The sequence below is a fragment of the Sorex fumeus genome, unplaced genomic scaffold (assembly GCF_029834395.1).
Source record: "Sorex fumeus unplaced genomic scaffold, SorFum_2.1 ptg000019l, whole genome shotgun sequence".
Taxonomy (NCBI): Eukaryota; Metazoa; Chordata; class Mammalia; order Eulipotyphla; family Soricidae; genus Sorex; species Sorex fumeus.
Genome location: NW_026606076.1, coordinates 11,086,092 through 11,108,062, shown reverse-complemented (window position 1 = coordinate 11,108,062; position 21,971 = coordinate 11,086,092).

Sequence of the window (21,971 nt, the reverse complement as noted above, 5' to 3'; positions counted from 1 at the left end):
TATGTGGTCAGGAAAATGAAGAGCTGACCAGGGTTGAGAGGATAGCCAATTGAACAGCACGGCCGTGAGTTTTAACAGGCCGCTGAAAACCAGCTCTGGGTTCCTTGGAATTTCATCAGTGGTGTAAAGAAAACCTTCCGGGAGTGGAGATTCACATGAATTCCAGATTCGCAGTGAATGAGTGGAACATTCTGTAGTGGAGATTCCAATGATTTCTGAAGACTGGATTCTGTGCACAGGAAAATGAAGTGCTGACCAGGGTTGAATTCATAGCCTATTGAACATCACAGTTGTGAGTGTGAAAAGGCCGCTGAAAACCAACATTTTCTTACTTGGACATTTACCAGTGGTGTAACGCAAGCCTGCCTGGAGTGCAGATTCAGATGAATTCCAGATTCGCAGTGAATGAGTGGAACATTCTGTAGTGGAGATTCCACTTATTTCTGAAGACTGGATTCTGTGCACAGGAAAATGAAGTGCTGACCAGGGTTGAATTCATAGCCTATTGAACATCACAGTTGTGAGTGTGAAAAGGCCGCTGAAAACCAGCATTTTCTTACTTGGACATTTACCAGTGGTGTAACCAAAGCCTGCCTGGAGTGCAGATTCAGATGAATTTCAGATTCGGAGTGAATGAAAGGAACATTCTGTAGTGGAGATTGCAATGATTTCTGCAGTCTGGATTGTGTGAACAAGAAAATACCGAGCTGCCCAGGTTTGAGTGGATAGCATATTGAGCAGCACTGCTGCGAGTATGAACAGGCCGCAGAATACCAGAATTGGGTTCCCTGGACATTCAAGAGTGGTGTAAGGAAAACCTGCCTGGAGTGGAGAGTCAAATGAATTCCAGATTGGCAGTGAATTAGTGAACACTCTGTCGTGGAGATTCCAATGATTTCTGAAAACAGGGTTAAGTGGACAGGAAAATAAAGAGCGGAGCAGGGTTCCCTGGATAGCCAATTGAACTGCATGGCTTCGAGTGTGAAAAAGCCGCTGAAAACCAGCATTGGGTTACTTGCACTTTGAAGAGTGGTGTAACGAAAGCCTGCCTGGAGTGCAGATTCTGATGAATTCCAGATTCGCAGTGAATGAAAGGAACATTCTCTAGTGGAGTTTCCAATGACTTCTGAAGTCTGGATAGTGTGGACAGGAAAATGAAGAGCTGACCATTTTTGAGTTGATAGCCAATTAAACAGCACGGATGCCAGAGTGAACAGGCCGCAGAAAACCACTATTGTGTAACTTGGACTCACCCAAGTGATGTAATGAAAACCGGCCAGGGGTGGAGAGTCAGAAGAATTCCAGATTCGCAGTGAACGAATGGTACATTCTGTAGTTCAGATTCCAATGATTTCTGAAGGCTGGGTTTTGTGGACAGGAAAACGTAGAGAAGAACAGGGTTCTGTGGATATCCAAATTAACATCCCGTCTGGGAGTGTGAACATGTCGCTGAAAACCAGCATTGGGTTACTTGGACATTTACTAGTTGTGTAACGATAGACTGCCTGCAGTGCAGATTCAGTGAAAAAATGGCACATTCTGTAGTGGAGATGACAATGATTTCTGAAGACGAGATTGTGTGAACAGGAAAATGCAGGGCTGTTCAGGTTAGAATAGAGAGCCTATTGTACTGCACGTATGCGAGTATGAAAAGGCCACTTAAAACTAGCATTGGGTTACTTGGACATTGACCAGTGGTGTAACGAAAGCCTGCCTGGAGTGCGGATTCAGAAGAATTCCAGATTCCCAGTGAAGGAAAGGAACATTCTGTAGTGGAGATTCCGATAACTTAAGAAGCCTAGATGGTGTGGACAGGAAAAGGAAGAGCTGACCAGAGTTGAGTGGATAGCCAATTGAACAGCACGGATGGAGTTTGAACAGGCCGCAGAAAACCACTATTGTGTTACTTGGACTTTCCCAAGTGGTATAAGGAAAACCGGCCTGGAGTGGAGAGTCAGAAGAATCCAGATTCGCAGTGAATGAATGGAACATTGTGTAGCGCAGATTCCAATGATTTCTGAAGGCTGGGTTATGTGGTCAGGAAAATGAAGAGCTGACCAGGGTTGAGAGGATAGCCAATTGAACAGCACGGCCGTGAGTTTTAACAGGCCGCTGAAAACCAGCTCTGGATTCCTTGGAATTTCATCAGTGGTGTAAAGAAAACCTGCCGGGAGTGGAGATTCACATGAATTCCAGATTCGCAGTGAATGAGTGGAACATTCCGTAGTGGAGATTCCAATGATTTCTGAAGACTGGATTCTGTGCACAGGAAAATGAAGTGCTGACCAGGGTTGAATTCATAGCCTATTGAACATCACAGTTGTGAGTGTGAAAAGGCCGCTGAAAACCAACATTTTCTTACTTGGACATTTACCAGTGGTGTAACGCAAGCCTGCCTGGAGTGCAGATTCAGATGAATTCCAGATTCGCAGTGAATGAGTGGAACATTCTGTAGTGGAGATTCCACTGATTTCTGAAGACTGGATTCTGTGCAAAGGAAAATGAAGTGCTGACCAGGGTTGAATTCATAGCCTATTGAACATCACAGTTGTGAGTGTGAAAAGGCCGCTGAAAACCAGCATTTTCTTACTTGGACATTTACCAGTGGTGTAACCAAAGCCTGCCTGGAGTGCAGATTCAGATGAATTTCAGATTCGGAGTGAATGAAAGGAACATTCTGTAGTGGAGATTGCAATGATTTCTGCAGTCTGGATTGTGTGAACAAGAAAATACCGAGCTGCCCAGGTTTGAGTGGATAGCATATTGAGCAGCACTTCTGCGAGTATGAACAGGCCGCAGAATACCAGAATTGGGTTCCCTGGACATTCAAGAGTGGTGTAAGGAAAACCTGCCTGGAGTGGAGAGTCAAATGAATTCCAGATTGGCACTGAATTAGCGAACACTCTGTCGTGGAGATTCCAATGATTTCTGAAAACAGGGTTAACTGGACAGGAAAATAAAGAGCGGAACAGGGTTCCCTGGATAGCCAATTGAACTGCATGGCTTCGAGTGTGAAAAAGCCGCTGAAAACCAGCATTGGGTTACTTGCACTTTGAAGAGTGGTGTAACGAAAGCCTGCCTGGAGTGCAGATTCTGATGAATTCCAGATTCGCAGTGAATGAAAGGAACATTCTCTAGTGGAGTTTCCAATGACTTCTGAAGTCTGGATAGTGTGGACAGGAAAATGAAGAGCTGACCATTTTTGAGTTGATAGCCAATTAAACAGCACGGATGCCAGTGTGAACAGGCCGCAGAAAAACACTATTGTGTAACTTGGACTCACCCAAGTGATGTAATGAAAACCGGCCAGGGGTGGAGAGTCAGAAGAATTCCAGATTCGCAGTGAACGAATGGTACATTCTGTAGTTCAGATTCCAATGATTTCTGAAGGCTGGGTTTTGTGGACAGGAAAACGTAGAGAAGAACAGGGTTCTGTGGATATCCAAATTAACATCCCGTCTGGGAGTGTGAACATGTCGCTGAAAACCAGCATTGGGTTACTTGGACATTTACTAGTTGTGTAACGATAGACTGCCTGCAGTGCAGATTCAGTGAAAAAATGGCACATTCTGTAGTGGAGATGACAATGATTTCTGAAGACGAGATTGTGTGAACAGGAAAATGCAGGGCTGTTCAGGTTAGAATAGAGAGCCTATTGTACTGCACGTATGCGAGTATGAAAAGGCCACTTAAAACTAGCATTGGGTTACTTGGACATTGACCAGTGGTGTAACGAAAGCCTGGCTGGAGTGCGGATTCAGAAGAATTCCAGATTCCCAGTGAAGGAAAGGAACATTCTGTAGTGGGGATTCCGATAACTTAAGAAGCCTAGATGGTGTGGACAGGAACATGAAGAGCTGACCAGAGTTGAGTGGATAGCCAATTGAACAGCACGGATGGAGTTTGAACAGGCCGCAGAAAACCACTATTGTGTTACTTGGACTTTCCCAAGTGGTATAAGGAAAACCGGCCTGGAGTGGAGAGTCAGAAGAATCCAGATTCGCAGTGAATGAATGGAACATTGTGTAGCGCAGATTCCAATGATTTCTGAAGGCTGGGTTATGTGGTCAGGAAAATGAAGAGCTGACCAGGGTTGAGAGGATAGCCAATTGAACAGCACGGCCGTGAGTTTTAACAGGCCGCTGAAAACCAGCTCTGGGTTCCTTGGAATTTCATCAGTGGTGTAAAGAAAACCTGCCGGGAGTGGAGATTCACATGAATTCCAGATTCGCAGTGAATGAGTGGAACATTCTGTAGTGGAGATTCCAATGATTTCTGAAGACTGGATTCTGTGCACAGGAAAATGAAGTGCTGACCAGGGTTGAATTCATAGCCTATTGAACATCACAGTTGTGAGTGTGAAAAGGCCGCTGAAAACCAACATTTTCTTACTTGGACATTTACCAGTGGTGTAACGCAAGCCTGCCTGGAGTGCAGATTCAGATGAATTCCAGATTCGCAGTGAATGAGTGGAACATTCTGTAGTGGAGATTCCACTGATTTCTGAAGACTGGATTCTGTGCACAGGAAAATGAAGTGCTGACCAGGGTTGAATTCATAGCCTATTGAACATCACAGTTGTGAGTGTGAAAAGGCCGCTGAAAACCAGCATTTTCTTACTTGGACATTTACCAGTGGTGTAACCAAAGCCTGCCTGGAGTGCAGATTCAGATGAATTTCAGATTCGGAGTGAATGAAAGGAACATTCTGTAGTGGAGATTGCAATGATTTCTGCAGTCTGGATTGTGTGAACAAGAAAATACCGAGCTGCCCAGGTTTGAGTGGATAGCATATTGAGCAGCACTGCTGCGAGTATGAACAGGCCGCAGAATACCAGAATTGGGTTCCCTGGACATTCAAGAGTGGTGTAAGGAAAACCTGCCTGGAGTGGAGAGTCCAATGAATTCCAGATTGGCAGTGAATTAGCGAACACTCTGTCGTGGAGATTCCAATGATTTCTGAAAACAGGGTTAAGTGGACAGGAAAATAAAGAGCGGAGCAGGGTTCCCTGGATAGCCAATTGAACTGCATGGCTTCGAGTGTGAAAAAGCCGCTGAAAACCAGCATTGGGTTACTTGCACTTTGAAGAGTGGTGTAACGAAAGCCTGCCTGGAGTGCAGATTCTGATGAATTCCAGATTCGCAGTGAATGAAAGGAACATTCTCTAGTGGAGTTTCCAATGACTTCTGAAGTCTGGATAGTGTGGACAGGAAAATGAAGAGCTGACCATTTTTGAGTTGATAGCCAATTAAACAGCACGGATGCCAGTGTGAACAGGCCGCAGAAAAACACTATTGTGTAACTTGGACTCACCCAAGTGATGTAATGAAAACCGGCCAGGGGTGGAGAGTCAGAAGAATTCCAGATTCGCAGTGAACGAATGGTACATTCTGTAGTTCAGATTCCAATGATTTCTGAAGGCTGGGTTTTGTGGACAGGAAAACGTAGAGAAGAACAGGGTTCTGTGGATATCCAAATTAACATCCCGTCTGGGAGTGTGAACATGTCGCTGAAAACCAGCATTGGGTTACTTGGACATTTACTAGTTGTGTAACGATAGACTGCCTGCAGTGCAGATTCAGTGAAAAAATGGCACATTCTGTAGTGGAGATGACAATGATTTCTGAAGACGAGATTGTGTGAACAGGAAAATGCAGGGCTGTTCAGGTTAGAATAGAGAGCCTATTGTACTGCACGTATGCGAGTATGAAAAGGCCACTTAAAACTAGCATTGGGTTACTTGGACATTGACCAGTGGTGTAACGAAAGCCTGCCTGGAGTGCGGATTCAGAAGAATTCCAGATTCCCAGTGAAGGAAAGGAACATTCTGTAGTGGGGATTCCGATAACTTAAGAAGCCTAGATGGTGTGGACAGGAACATGAAGAGCTGACCAGAGTTGAGTGGATAGCCAATTGAACAGCACGGATGGAGTTTGAACAGGCCGCAGAAAACCACTATTGTGTTACTTGGACTTTCCCAAGTGGTATAAGGAAAACCGGCCTGGAGTGGAGAGTCAGAAGAATCCAGATTCGCAGTGAATGAATGGAACATTGTGTAGCGCAGATTCCAATGATTTCTGAAGGCTGGGTTATGTGGTCAGGAAAATGAAGAGCTGACCAGTGTTGAGAGGATAGCCAATTGAACAGCACGGCCGTGAGTTTTAACAGGCCGCTGAAAACCAGCTCTGGGTTCCTTGGAATTTCATCAGTGGTGTAAAGAAAACCTGCCGGGAGTGGAGATTCACATGAATTCCAGATTCGCAGTGAATGAGTGGAACATTCTGTAGTGGAGATTCCAATGATTTCTGAAGACTGGATTCTGTGCACAGGAAAATGAAGTGCTGACCAGGGTTGAATTCATAGCCTATTGAACATCACAGTTGTCAGTGTGAAAAGGCCGCTGAAAACCAACATTTTCTTACTTGGACATTTACCAGTGGTGTAACGCAAGCCTGCCTGGAGTGCAGATTCAGATGAATTCCAGATTCGCAGTGAATGAGTGGAACATTCTGTAGTGGAGATTCCACTGATTTCTGAAGACTGGATTCTGTGCACAGGAAACTGAAGTGCTGACCAGGGTTGAATTCATAGCCTATTGAACATCACAGTTGTGAGTGTGAAAAGGCCGCTGAAAACCAGCATTTTCTTACTTGGACATTTACCAGTGGTGTAACCAAAGCCTGCCTGGAGTGCAGATTCAGATGAATTTCAGATTCGGAGTGAATGAAAGGAACATTCTGTAGTGGAGATTGCAATGATTTCTGCAGTCTGGATTGTGTGAACAAGAAAATACCGAGCTGCCCAGGTTTGAGTGGATAGCATATTGAGCAGCACTGCTGCGAGTATGAACAGGCCGCAGAATACCAGAATTGGGTTCCCTGGACATTCAAGAGTGGTGTAAGGAAAACCTGCCTGGAGTGGAGAGTCAAATGAATTCCAGATTGGCAGTGAATTAGCGAACACTCTGTCGTGGAGATTCCAATGATTTCTGAAAACAGGGTTAAGTGGACAGGAAAATAAAGAGCGGAGCAGGGTTCCCTGGATAGCCAATTGAACTGCATGGCTTCGAGTGTGAAAAAGCCGCTGAAAACCAGCATTGGGTTACTTGCACTTTGAAGAGTGGTGTAACGAAAGCCTGCCTGGAGTGCAGATTCTGATGAATTCCAGATTCGCAGTGAATGAAAGGAACATTCTCTAGTGGAGTTTCCAATGACTTCTGAAGTCTGGATAGTGTGGACAGGAAAATGAAGAGCTGACCATTTTTGAGTTGATAGCCAATTAAACAGCACGGATGCCAGTGTGAACAGGCCGCAGAAAAACACTATTGTGTAACTTGGACTCACCCAAGTGATGTAATGAAAACCGGCCAGGGGTGGAGAGTCAGAAGAATTCCAGATTCGCAGTGAACGAATGGTACATTCTGTAGTTCAGATTCCAATGATTTCTGAAGGCTGGGTTTTGTGGACAGGAAAACGTAGAGAAGAACAGGGTTCTGTGGATATCCAAATTAACATCCCGTCTGGGAGTGTGAACATGTCGCTGAAAACCAGCATTGGGTTACTTGGACATTTACTAGTTGTGTAACGATAGACTGCCTGCAGTGCAGATTCAGTGAAAAAATGGCACATTCTGTAGTGGAGATGACAATGATTTCTGAAGACGAGATTGTGTGAACAGGAAAATGCAGGGCTGTTCAGGTTAGAATAGAGAGCCTATTGTACTGCACGTATGCGAGTATGAAAAGGCCACTTAAAACTAGCATTGGGTTACTTGGACATTGACCAGTGGTGTAACGAAAGCCTGGCTGGAGTGCGGATTCAGAAGAATTCCAGATTCCCAGTGAAGGAAAGGAACATTCTGTAGTGGGGATTCCGATAACTTAAGAAGCCTAGATGGTGTGGACAGGAACATGAAGAGCTGACCAGAGTTGAGTGGATAGCCAATTGAACAGCACGGATGGAGTTTGAACAGGCCGCAGAAAACCACTATTGTGTTACTTGGACTTTCCCAAGTGGTATAAGGAAAACCGGCCTGGAGTGGAGAGTCAGAAGAATCCAGATTCGCAGTGAATGAATGGAACATTGTGTAGCGCAGATTCCAATGATTTCTGAAGGCTGGGTTATGTGGTCAGGAAAATGAAGAGCTGACCAGGGTTGAGAGGATAGCCAATTGAACAGCACGGCCGTGAGTTTTAACAGGCCGCTGAAAACCAGCTCTGGGTTCCTTGGAATTTCATCAGTGGTGTAAAGAAAACCTGCCGGGAGTGGAGATTCACATGAATTCCAGATTCGCAGTGAATGAGTGGAACATTCTGTAGTGGAGATTCCAATGATTTCTGAAGACTGGATTCTGTGCACAGGAAAATGAAGTGCTGACCAGGGTTGAATTCATAGCCTATTGAACATCACAGTTGTCAGTGTGAAAAGGCCGCTGAAAACCAACATTTTCTTACTTGGACATTTACCAGTGGTGTAACGCAAGCCTGCCTGGAGTGCAGATTCAGATGAATTCCAGATTCGCAGTGAATGAGTGGAACATTCTGTAGTGGAGATTCCACTGATTTCTGAAGACTGGATTCTGTGCACAGGAAAATGAAGTGCTGACCAGGGTTGAATTCATAGCCTATTGAACATCACAGTTGTGAGTGTGAAAAGGCCGCTGAAAACCAGCATTTTCTTACTTGGACATTTACCAGTGGTGTAACCAAAGCCTGCCTGGAGTGCAGATTCAGATGAATTTCAGATTCGGAGTGAATGAAAGGAACATTCTGTAGTGGAGATTGCAATGATTTCTGCAGTCTGGATTGTGTGAACAAGAAAATACCGAGCTGCCCAGGTTTGAGTGGATAGCATATTGAGCAGCACTGCTGCGAGTATGAACAGGCCGCAGAATACCAGAATTGGGTTCCCTGGACATTCAAGAGTGGTGTAAGGAAAACCTGCCTGGAGTGGAGAGTCCAATGAATTCCAGATTGGCAGTGAATTAGCGAACACTCTGTCGTGGAGATTCCAATGATTTCTGAAAACAGGGTTAAGTGGACAGGAAAATAAAGAGCGGAGCAGGGTTCCCTGGATAGCCAATTGAACTGCATGGCTTCGAGTGTGAAAAAGCCGCTGAAAACCAGCATTGGGTTACTTGCACTTTGAAGAGTGGTGTAACGAAAGCCTGCCTGGAGTGCAGATTCTGATGAATTCCAGATTCGCAGTGAATGAAAGGAACATTCTCTAGTGGAGTTTCCAATGACTTCTGAAGTCTGGATAGTGTGGACAGGAAAATGAAGAGCTGACCATTTTTGAGTTGATAGCCAATTAAACAGCACGGATGCCAGTGTGAACAGGCCGCAGAAAAACACTATTGTGTAACTTGGACTCACCCAAGTGATGTAATGAAAACCGGCCAGGGGTGGAGAGTCAGAAGAATTCCAGATTCGCAGTGAACGAATGGTACATTCTGTAGTTCAGATTCCAATGATTTCTGAAGGCTGGGTTTTGTGGACAGGAAAACGTAGAGAAGAACAGGGTTCTGTGGATATCCAAATTAACATCCCGTCTGGGAGTGTGAACATGTCGCTGAAAACCAGCATTGGGTTACTTGGACATTTACTAGTTGTGTAACGATAGACTGCCTGCAGTGCAGATTCAGTGAAAAAATGGCACATTCTGTAGTGGAGATGACAATGATTTCTGAAGACGAGATTGTGTGAACAGGAAAATGCAGGGCTGTTCAGGTTAGAATAGAGAGCCTATTGTACTGCACGTATGCGAGTATGAAAAGGCCACTTAAAACTAGCATTGGGTTACTTGGACATTGACCAGTGGTGTAACGAAAGCCTGCCTGGAGTGCGGATTCAGAAGAATTCCAGATTCCCAGTGAAGGAAAGGAACATTCTGTAGTGGGGATTCCGATAACTTAAGAAGCCTAGATGGTGTGGACAGGAACATGAAGAGCTGACCAGAGTTGAGTGGATAGCCAATTGAACAGCACGGATGGAGTTTGAACAGGCCGCAGAAAACCACTATTGTGTTACTTGGACTTTCCCAAGTGGTATAAGGAAAACCGGCCTGGAGTGGAGAGTCAGAAGAATCCAGATTCGCAGTGAATGAATGGAACATTGTGTAGCGCAGATTCCAATGATTTCTGAAGGCTGGGTTATGTGGTCAGGAAAATGAAGAGCTGACCAGGGTTGAGAGGATAGCCAATTGAACAGCACGGCCGTGAGTTTTAACAGGCCGCTGAAAACCAGCTCTGGGTTCCTTGGAATTTCATCAGTGGTGTAAAGAAAACCTGCCGGGAGTGGAGATTCACATGAATTCCAGATTCGCAGTGAATGAGTGGAACATTCTGTAGTGGAGATTCCAATGATTTCTGAAGACTGGATTCTGTGCACAGGAAAATGAAGTGCTGACCAGGGTTGAATTCATAGCCTATTGAACATCACAGTTGTCAGTGTGAAAAGGCCGCTGAAAACCAACATTTTCTTACTTGGACATTTACCAGTGGTGTAACGCAAGCCTGCCTGGAGTGCAGATTCAGATGAATTCCAGATTCGCAGTGAATGAGTGGAACATTCTGTAGTGGAGATTCCACTGATTTCTGAAGACTGGATTCTGTGCACAGGAAACTGAAGTGCTGACCAGGGTTTAATTCATAGCCTATTGAACATCACAGTTGTGAGTGTGAAAAGGCCGCTGAAAACCAGCATTTTCTTACTTGGACATTTACCAGTGGTGTAACCAAAGCCTGCCTGGAGTGCAGATTCAGATGAATTTCAGATTCGGAGTGAATGAAAGGAACATTCTGTAGTGGAGATTGCAATGATTTCTGCAGTCTGGATTGTGTGAACAAGAAAATACCGAGCTGCCCAGGTTTGAGTGGATAGCATATTGAGCAGCACTGCTGCGAGTATGAACAGGCCGCAGAATACCAGAATTGGGTTCCCTGGACATTCAAGAGTGGTGTAAGGAAAACCTGCCTGGAGTGGAGAGTCAAATGAATTCCAGATTGGCAGTGAATTAGCGAACACTCTGTCGTGGAGATTCCAATGATTTCTGAAAACAGGGTTAAGTGGACAGGAAAATAAAGAGCGGAGCAGGGTTCCCTGGATAGCCAATTGAACTGCATGGCTTCGAGTGTGAAAAAGCCGCTGAAAACCAGCATTGGGTTACTTGCACTTTGAAGAGTGGTGTAACGAAAGCCTGCCTGGAGTGCAGATTCTGATGAATTCCAGATTCGCAGTGAATGAAAGGAACATTCTCTAGTGGAGTTTCCAATGACTTCTGAAGTCTGGATAGTGTGGACAGGAAAATGAAGAGCTGACCATTTTTGAGTTGATAGCCAATTAAACAGCACGGATGCCAGTGTGAACAGGCCGCAGAAAAACACTATTGTGTAACTTGGACTCACCCAAGTGATGTAATGAAAACCGGCCAGGGGTGGAGAGTCAGAAGAATTCCAGATTCGCAGTGAACGAATGGTACATTCTGTAGTTCAGATTCCAATGATTTCTGAAGGCTGGGTTTTGTGGACAGGAAAACGTAGAGAAGAACAGGGTTCTGTGGATATCCAAATTAACATCCCGTCTGGGAGTGTGAACATGTCGCTGAAAACCAGCATTGGGTTACTTGGACATTTACTAGTTGTGTAACGATAGACTGCCTGCAGTGCAGATTCAGTGAAAAAATGGCACATTCTGTAGTGGAGATGACAATGATTTCTGAAGACGAGATTGTGTGAACAGGAAAATGCAGGGCTGTTCAGGTTAGAATAGAGAGCCTATTGTACTGCACGTATGCGAGTATGAAAAGGCCACTTAAAACTAGCATTGGGTTACTTGGACATTGACCAGTGGTGTAACGAAAGCCTGCCTGGAGTGCGGATTCAGAAGAATTCCAGATTCCCAGTGAAGGAAAGGAACATTCTGTAGTGGAGATTCCGATAACTTAAGAAGCCTAGATGGTGTGGACAGGAACATGAAGAGCTGACCAGAGTTGAGTGGATAGCCAATTGAACAGCACGGATGGAGTTTGAACAGGCCGCAGAAAACCACTATTGTGTTACTTGGACTTTCCCAAGTGGTATAAGGAAAACCGGCCTGGAGTGGAGAGTCAGAAGAATCCAGATTCGCAGTGAATGAATGGAACATTGTGTAGCGCAGATTCCAATGATTTCTGTAGGCTGGGTTATGTGGTCAGGAAAATGAAGAGCTGACCAGGGTTGAGAGGATAGCCAATTGAACAGCACGGCCGTGAGTTTTAACAGGCCGCTGAAAACCAGCTCTGGGTTCCTTGGAATTTCATCAGTGGTGTAAAGAAAACCTGCCGGGAGTGGAGATTCACATGAATTCCAGATTCGCAGTGAATGAGTGGAACATTTCGTAGTGGAGATTCCAATGATTTCGGAAGACTGGATTCTGTGCACAGGAAAATAAAGTGCTGACCAGGGTTGAATTCATAGCCTATTGAACATCACAGTTGTTAGTGTGAAAAGGCCGCTGAAAACCAACATTTTCTTACTTGGACATTTACCAGTGGTGTAACGCAAGCCTGCCTGGAGTGCAGATTCAGATGAATTCCAAATTCGCAGTGAATGAGTGGAACATTCTGTAGTGGAGATTCCACTGATTTCTGAAGACTGGATTCTGTGCACAGGAAAATGAAGTGCTGACCAGGGTTGAATTCATAGCCTATTGAACATCACAGTTGTGAGTGTGAAAAGGCCGCTGAAAACCAGCATTTTCTTACTTGGACATTTACCAGTGGTGTAACCAAAGCCTGCCTGGAGTGCAGATTCAGATGAATTTCAGATTCGGAGTGAATGAAAGGAACATTCTGTAGTGGAGATTGCAATGATTTCTGCAGTCTGGATTGTGTGAACAAGAAAATACCGAGCTGCCGAGTTTTGAGTGGATAGCATATTGAGCAGCACTGCTGCGAGTATGAACAGGCCGCAGAATACCAGAATTGGGTTCCCTGGACATTCAAGAGTGGTGTAAGGAAAACCTGCCTGGAGTGGAGAGTCAAATGAATTCCAGATTGGCAGTGAATTAGTGAACACTCTGTCGTGGAGATTCCAATGATTTCTGAAAACAGGGTTAAGTGGACAGGAAAATAAAGAGCGGAGCAGGGTTCCCTGGATAGCCAATTGAACTGCATGGCTTCGAGTGTGAAAAAGCCGCTGAAAACCAGCATTGGGTTACTTGCACTTTGAAGAGTGGTGTAACGAAAGCCTGCTTGGAGTGCAGATTCTGATGAATTCCAGATTCGCAGTGAATGAAAGGAACATTCTCTAGTGGAGTTTCCAATGACTTCTGAAGTCTGGATAGTGTGGACAGGAAAATGAAGAGCTGACCATTTTTGAGTTGATAGCCAATTAAACAGCACGGATTCCAGTGTGAACAGGCCGCAGAAAAACACTATTGTGTAACTTGGACTCACCCAAGTGATGTAATGAAAACCGGCCAGGGGTGGAGAGTCAGAAGAATTCCAGATTCGCAGTGAACGAATGGTACATTCTGTAGTTCAGATTCCAATGATTTCTGAAGGCTGGGTTTTGTGGACAGGAAAACGTAGAGAAGAACAGGGTTCTGTGGATATCCAAATTAACATCCCGTCTGGGAGTGTGAACATGTCGCTGAAAAGCAGCATTGGGTTACTTGGACATTTACTAGTTGTGTAACGATAGACTGCCTGCAGTGCAGATTCAGTGAAAAAATGGCACATTCTGTAGTGGAGATGACAATGATTTCTGAAGACGAGATTGTGTGAACAGGAAAATGCAGGGCTGTTCAGGTTAGAATAGAGAGCCTATTGTACTGCACGTATGCGAGTATGAAAAGGCCACTTAAAACTAGCATTGGGTTACTTGGACATTGACCAGTGGTGTAACTAAAGCCTGCCTGGAGTGCGGATTCAGAAGAATTCCAGATTCCCAGTGAAGGAAAGGAACATTCTGTAGTGGAGATTCCGATAACTTAAGAAGCCTAGATGGTGTGGACAGGAACATGAAGAGCTTACCAGAGTTGAGTGGATAGCCAATTGAACAGCACGGATGGAGTTTGAACAGGCCGCAGAAAACCACTATTGTGTTACTTGGACTTTCCCAAGTGGTATAACGAAAACCGGCCTGGAGTGGAGAGTCAGAAGAATCCAGATTCGCAGTGAATGAATGGAACATTGTGTAGCGCAGATTCCAATGATTTCTGTAGGCTGGGTTATGTGGTCAGGAAAATGAAGAGCTGACCAGGGTTGAGAGGATAGCCAATTGAACAGCACGGCCGTGAGTTTTAACAGGCCGCTGAAAACCAGCTCTGGGTTCCTTGGAATTTCATCAGTGGTGTAAAGAAAACCTGCCGGGAGTGGAGATTCACATGAATTCCAGATTCGCAGTGAATGAGTGGAACATTCCGTAGTGGAGATTCCAATGATTTCGGAAGACTGGATTCTGTGCACAGGAAAATAAAGTGCTGACCAGGGTTGAATTCATAGCCTATTGAACATCACAGTTGTTAGTGTGAAAAGGCCGCTGAAAACCAACATTTTCTTACTTGGACATTTACCAGTGGTGTAACGCAAGCCTGCCTGGAGTGCAGATTCAGATGAATTCCAGATTCGCAGTGAATGAGTGGAACATTCTGTAGTGGAGATTCCACTGATTTCTGAAGACTGAATTCTGTGCACAGGAAAATGAAGTGCTGACCAGGGTTGAATTCATAGCCTATTGAACATCACAGTTGTGAGTGTGAAAAGGCCGCTGAAAACCAGCATTTTCTTACTTGGACATTTACCAGTGGTGTAACCAAAGCCTGCCTGGAGTGCAGATTCAGATGAATTTCAGATTCGGAGTGAATGAAAGGAACATTCTGTAGTGGAGATTGCAATGATTTCTGCAGTCTGGATTGTGTGAACAAGAAAATACCGAGCTGCCGAGTTTTGAGTGGATAGCATATTGAGCAGCACTGCTGCGAGTATGAACAGGCCGCAGAATACCAGAATTGGGTTCCCTGGACATTCAAGAGTGGTGTAAGGAAAACCTGCCTGGAGTGGAGAGTCAAACGAATTCCAGATTGGCAGTGAATTAGTGAACACTCTGTCGTGGAGATTCCAATGATTTCTGAAAACAGGGTTAAGTGGACAGGAAAATAAAGAGCGGAGCAGGGTTCCCTGGATAGCCAATTGAACTGCATGGCTTCGAGTGTGAAAAAGCCGCTGAAAACCAGCATTGGGTTACTTGCACTTTGAAGAGTGGTGTAACGAAAGCCTGCCTGGAGTGCAGATTCTGATGAATTCCAGATTCGCAGTGAATGAAAGGAACATTCTCTAGTGGAGTTTCCAATGACTTCTGAAGTCTGGATAGTGTGGACAGGAAAATGAAGAGCTGACCATTTTTGAGTTGATAGCCAATTAAACAGCACGGATGCCAGAGTGAACAGGCCGCAGAAAACCACTATTGTGTAACTTGGACTCACCCAAGTGATGTAATGAAAACCGGCCAGGGGTGGAGAGTCAGAAGAATTCCAGATTCGCAGTGAACGAATGGTACATTCTGTAGTTCAGATTCCAATGATTTCTGAAGGCTGGGTTTTGTGGACAGGAAAACGTAGAGAAGAACAGGGTTCTGTGGATATCCAAATTAATATCCCGTCTGGGAGTGTGAACATGTCGCTGAAAACCAGCATTGGGTTACTTGGACATTTACTAGTTGTGTAACGATAGACTGCCTGCAGTGCAGATTCAGTGAAAAAATGGCACATTCTCTAGTGGAGATGACAATGATTTCTGAAGACGAGATTGTGTGAACAGGAAAATGCAGGGCTGTTCAGGTTAGAATAGAGAGCCTATTGTACTGCACGTATGCGAGTATGAAAAGGCCACTTAAAACTAGCATTGGGTTACTTGGACATTGACCAGTGGTGTAACGAAAGCCTGCCTGGAGTGCGGATTCAGAAGAATTCCAGATTCCCAGTGAAGGAAAGGAACATTCTGTAGTGTAGATTCCGATAACTTAAGAAGCCTAGATGGTGTGGACAGGAACATGAAGAGCTGACCAGAGTTGAGTGGATAGCCAATTGAACAGCACGGATGGAGTTTGAACAGGCCGCAGAAAACCACTATTGTGTTACTTGGACTTTCCCAAGTGGTATAAGGAAAACCGGCCTGGAGTGGAGAGTCAGAAGAATCCAGATTCGCAGTGAATGAATGGAACATTGTGTAGCGCAGATTCCAATGATTTCTGAAGGCTGGGTTATGTGGTCAGGAAAATGAAGAGCTGACCAGGGTTGAGAGGATAGCCAATTGAACAGCACGGCCGTGAGTTTTAACAGGCCGCTGAAAACCAGCTCTGGGTAGCTTGGAATTTCATCAGTGGTGTAAAGAAAACCTGCCGGGAGTGGAGATTCACATGAATTCCAGATTCGCAGTGAATGAGTGGAACATTCCGTAGTGGAGATTCCAATGATTTCTGAAGACTGGATTCTGTGCACAGGAAAATGAAGTGCTGACCAGGGTTGAATTCATAGCCTATTGAACATCACAGTTGTGAGTGTGAAAAGGCCGCTGAAAACCAACATTTTCTTACTTGGACATTTACCAGTGGTGTAACGCAAGCCTGCCTGGAGTGCAGATTCAGATGAATTCCAGATTCGCAGTGAATGAGTGGAACATTCTGTAGTGGAGATTCCACTGATTTCTGAAGACTGGATTCTGTGCAAAGGAAAATGAAGTGCTGACCAGGGTTGAATTCATAGCCTATTGAACATCACAGTTGTGAGTGTGAAAAGGCCGCTGAAAACCAGCATTTTCTTACTTGGACATTTACCAGTGGTGTAACCAAAGCCTGCCTGGAGTGCAGATTCAGATGAATTTCAGATTCGGAGTGAATGAAAGGAACATTCTGTAGTGGAGATTGCAATGATTTCTGCAGTCTGGATTGTGTGAACAAGAAAATACCGAGCTGCCCAGGTTTGAGTGGATAGCATATTGAGCAGCACTGCTGCGAGTATGAACAGGCCGCAGAATACCAGAATTGGGTTCCCTGGACATTCAAGAGTGGTGTAAGGAAAACCTGCCTGGAGTGGAGAGTCAAATGAATTCCAGATTGGCAGTGAATTAGCGAACACTCTGTCGTGGAGATTCCAATGATTTCTGAAAACAGGGTTAACTGGACAGGAAAATAAAGAGCGGAGCAGGGTTCCCTGGATAGCCAATTGAACTGCATGGCTTCGAGTGTGAAAAAGCCGCTGAAAACCAGCATTGGGTTACTTGCACTTTGAAGAGTGGTGTAACGAAAGCCTGCCTGGAGTGCAGATTCTGATGAATTCCAGATTCGCAGTGAATGAAAGGAACATTCTCTAGTGGAGTTTCCAATGACTTCTGAAGTCTGGATAGTGTGGACAGGAAAATGAAGAGCTGACCATTTTTGAGTTGATAGCCAATTAAACAGCACGGATGCCAGTGTGAACAGGCCGCAGAAAAACACTATTGTGTAACTTGGACTCACCCAAGTGATGTAATGAAAACCGGCCAGGGGTGGAGAGTCAGAAGAATTCCAGATTCGCAGTGAACGAATGGTACATTCTGTAGTTCAGATTCCAATGATTTCTGAAGGCTGGGTTTTGTGGACAGGAAAACGTAGAGAAGAACAGGGTTCTGTGGATATCCAAATTAACATCCCGTCTGGGAGTGTGAACATGTCGCTGAAAACCAGCATTGGGTTACTTGGACATTTACTACTTGTGTAACGATAGACTGCCTGCAGTGCAGATTCAGTGAAAAAATGGCACATTCTGTAGTGGAGATGACAATGATTTCTGAAGACGAGATTGTGTGAACAGGAAAATGCAGGGCTGTTCAGGTTAGAATAGAGAGCCTATTGTACTGCACGTATGCGAGTATGAAAAGGCCACTTAAAACTAGCATTGGGTTACTTGGACATTGACCAGTGGTGTAACGAAAGCCTGCCTGGAGTGCGGATTCAGAAGAATTCCAGATTCCCAGTGAAGGAAAGGAACATTCTGTAGTGGGGATTCCGATAACTTAAGAAGCCTAGATGGTGTGGACAGGAACATGAAGAGCTGACCAGAGTTGAGTGGATAGCCAATTGAACAGCACGGATGGAGTTTGAACAGGCCGCAGAAAACCACTATTGTGTTACTTGGACTTTCCCAAGTGGTATAACGAATACCGGCCTGGAGTGGAGAGTCAGAAGAATCCAGATTCGCAGTGAATGAATGGAACATTGTGTAGCGCAGATTCCAATGATTTCTGAAGGCTGGGTTATGTGGTCAGGAAAATGAAGAGCTGACCAGGATTGAGAGGATAGCCAATTGAACAGCACGGCCGTGAGTTTTAACAGGCCGCTGAAAACCAGCTCTGGGTTCCTTGGAATTTCATCAGTGGTGTAAAGAAAACCTGCCGGGAGTGGAGATTCACATGAATTCCAGATTCGCAGTGAATGAGTGGAACATTCCGTAGTGGAGATTCCAATGATTTCTGAAGACTGGATTCTGTGCACAGGAAAATGAAGTGCCGACCAGGGTTGAATTCATAGCCTATTGAACATCACAGTTGTGAGTGTGAAAAGGCCGCTGAAAACCAACATTTTCTTACTTGGACATTTACCAGTGGTGTAACGCAAGCCTGCCTGGAGTGCAGATTCAGATGAATTCCAGATTCGCAGTGAATGAGTGGAACATTCTGTAGTGGAGATTCCACTGATTTCTGAAGACTGGATTCTGTGCAAAGGAAAATGAAGTGCTGACCAGGGTTGAATTCATAGCCTATTGAACATCACAGTTGTGAGTGTGAAAAGGCCGCTGAAAACCAGCATTTTCTTACTTGGACATTTACCAGTGGTGTAACCAAAGCCTGCCTGGAGTGCAGATTCAGATGAATTTCAGATTCGGAGTGAATGAAAGGAACATTCTGTAGTGGAGATTGCAATGATTTCTGCAGTCTGGATTGTGTGAACAAGAAAATACCGAGCTGCCCAGGTTTGAGTGGATAGCATATTGAGCAGCACTGCTGCGAGTATGAACAGGCCGCAGAATACCAGAATTGGGTTCCCTGGACATTCAAGAGTGGTGTAAGGAAAACCTGCCTGGAGTGGAGAGTCAAATGAATTCCAGATTGGCAGTGAATTAGTGAACACTCTGTCGTGGAGATTCCAATGATTTCTGAAAACAGGGTTAACTGGACAGGAAAATAAAGAGCGGAGCAGGGTTCCCTGGATAGCCAATTGAACTGCATGGCTTCGAGTGTGAAAAAGCCGCTGAAAACCAGCCTTGGGTTACTTGCACTTTGAAGAGTGGTGTAACGAAAGCCTGCCTGGAGTGCAGATTCTGATGAATTCCAGATTCGCAGTGAATGAAAGGAACATTCTCTAGTGGAGTTTCCAATGACTTCTGAAGTCTGGATAGTGTGGACAGGAAAATGAAGAGCTGACCATTTTTGAGTTGATAGCCAATTAAACAGCACGGATGCCAGTGTGAACAGGCCGCAGAAAAACACTATTGTGTAACTTGGACTCACCCAAGTGATGTAATGAAAACCGGCCAGGGGTGGAGAGTCAGAAGAATTCCAGATTCGCAGTGAACGAATGGTACATTCTGTAGTTCAGATTCCAATGATTTCTGAAGGCTGGGTTTTGTGGACAGGAAAACGTAGAGAAGAACAGGGTTCTGTGGATATCCAAATTAACATCCCGTCTGGGAGTGTGAACATGTCGCTGAAAACCAGCATTGGGTTACTTGGACATTTACTAGTTGTGTAACGATAGACTGCCTGCAGTGCAGATTCAGTGAAAAAATGGCACATTCTGTAGTGGAGATGACAATGATTTCTGAAGACGAGATTGTGTGAACAGGAAAATGCAGGGCTGTTCAGGTTAGAATAGAGAGCCTATTGTACTGCACGTATGCGAGTATGAAAAGGCCACTTAAAACTAGCATTGGGTTACTTGGACATTGACCAGTGGTGTAACGAAAGCCTGCCTGGAGTGCGGATTCAGAAAAATTCCAGATTCCCAGTGAAGGAAAGGAACATTCTGTAGTGGGGATTCCGATAACTTAAGAAGCCTAGATGGTGTGGACAGGAACATGAAGAGCTGACCAGAGTTGAGTGGATAGCCAATTGAACAGCACGGATGGAGTTTGAACAGGCCGCAGAAAACCACTATTGTGTTACTTGGACTTTCCCAAGTGGTATAAGGAAAACTGGCCTGGAGTGGAGAGTCAGAAGAATCCAGATTCGCAGTGAATGAATGGAACATTGTGTAGCGCAGATTCCAATGATTTCTGTAGGCTGGGTTATGTGGTCAGGAAAATGAAGAGCTGACCAGGGTTGAGAGGATAGCCAATTGAACAGCACGGCCGTGAGTTTTAACAGGCCGCTGAAAACCAGCTCTGGGTTCCTTGGAATTTCATCAGTGGTGTAAAGAAAACCTGCCGGGAGTGGAGATTCACATGAATTCCAGATTCGCAGTGAATGAGTGGAACATTCTGTAGTGGAGATTCCAATGATTTCTGAAGACTGGATTCTGTGCACAGGAAAATGAAGTGCTGACCAGGGTTGAATTCATAGCCTATTGAACATCACAGTTGTGAGTGTGAAAAGGCCGCTGAAAACCAACATTTTCTTACTTGGACATTTACCAGTGGTGTAACGCAAGCCTGCCTGGAGTGCAGATTCAGATGAATTCCAGATTCGCAGTGAATGAGTGGAACATTCTGTAGTGGAGATTCCACTGATTTCTGAAGACTGGATTCTGTGCACAGGAAAATGAAGTGCTGACCATGACCAGGGTTGAATTCATAGCCTATTGAACATCACAGTTGTGAGTGTGAAAAGGCTGCTGAAAACCAGCATTTTCTTACTTGGACATTTACCAGTGGTGTAACCAAAGCCTGCCTGGAGTGCAGATTCAGATGAATTTCAGATTCGGAGTGAATGAAAGGAACATTCTGTAGTGGAGATTGCAATGATTTCTGCAGTCTGGATTGTGTGAACAAGAAAATACCGAGCTGCCCAGGTTTGAGTGGATAGCATATTGAGCAGCACTGCTGCGAGTATGAACAGGCCGTAGAATACAAGAATTGGGTTCCCTGGACATTCAAGAGTGGTGTAAGGAAAACCTGCCTGGAGTGGAGAGTCAAATGAATTCCAGATTGGCAGTGAATTAGCGAACACTCTGTCGTGGAGATTCCAATGATTTCTGAAAACAGGGTTAACTGGACAGGAAAATAAAGAGCGGAGCAGGGTTCCCTGGATAGCCAATTGAACTGCATGGCTTCGAGTGTGAAAAAGCCGCTGAAAACCAGCATTGGGTTACTTGCACTTTGAAGAGTGGTGTAACGAAAGCCTGCCTGGAGTGCAGATTCTGATGAATTCCAGATTCGCAGTGAATGAAAGGAACATTCTCTAGTGGAGTTTCCAATGACTTCTGAAGTCTGGATAGTGTGGACAGGAAAATGAAGAGCTGACCATTTTTGAGTTGATAGCCAATTAAACAGCACGGATGCCAGTGTGAACAGGCCGCAGAAAAACACTATTGTGTAACTTGGACTCACCCAAGTGATGTAATGAAAACCGGCCAGGGGTGGAGAGTCAGAAGAATTCCAGATTCGCAGTGAACGAATGGTACATTCTGTAGTTCAGATTCCAATGATTTCTGAAGGCTGGGTTTTGTGGACAGGAAAACGTAGAGAAGAACAGGGTTCTGTGGATATCCAAATTAACATCCCGTCTGGGAGTGTGAACATGTCGCTGAAAACCAGCATTGGTTTACTTGGACATTTACTAGTTGTGTAACGATAGACTGCCTGCAGTGCAGATTCAGTGAAAAAATGGCACATTCTGTAGTGGAGATGACAATGATTTCTGAAGACGAGATTGTGTGAACAGGAAAATGCAGGGCTGTTCAGGTTAGAATAGAGAGCCTATTGTACTGCACGTATGCGAGTATGAAAAGGCCACTTAAAA